This window comes from Tupaia chinensis, unplaced genomic scaffold, assembly GCF_000334495.1.
Source record: "Tupaia chinensis unplaced genomic scaffold, TupChi_1.0 Scaffold000100_1, whole genome shotgun sequence".
In the NCBI taxonomy this organism is placed as follows: Eukaryota; Metazoa; Chordata; class Mammalia; order Scandentia; family Tupaiidae; genus Tupaia; species Tupaia belangeri.
In genome coordinates this window covers 479,145-479,384 of record NW_006159564.1, presented here as the reverse complement: position 1 = coordinate 479,384, position 240 = coordinate 479,145, and positions in this window count along the sequence as shown.

Below are 240 nucleotides of genomic sequence, written 5' to 3'. Positions count from 1 at the left end.
CTTTTGGAGACATTAGACACATAATTTTGACCTGGACTCCTGTTGCTGAAAGATCCATCCTCTAACACAGGAGAACTATCCCTCATACCAGAAGCATTAAAATGATCCCCATGGAGACCAGCAGATGGCGTAATGGCTACATTGCTGGACTCCCACATAGTCAACTGTGGTTTGAGTCCTGGACCTGGCAGCTTAAAACTGACGCCGTGTATGTGTGTGCGCGTGTCCAAGATCCAAAGG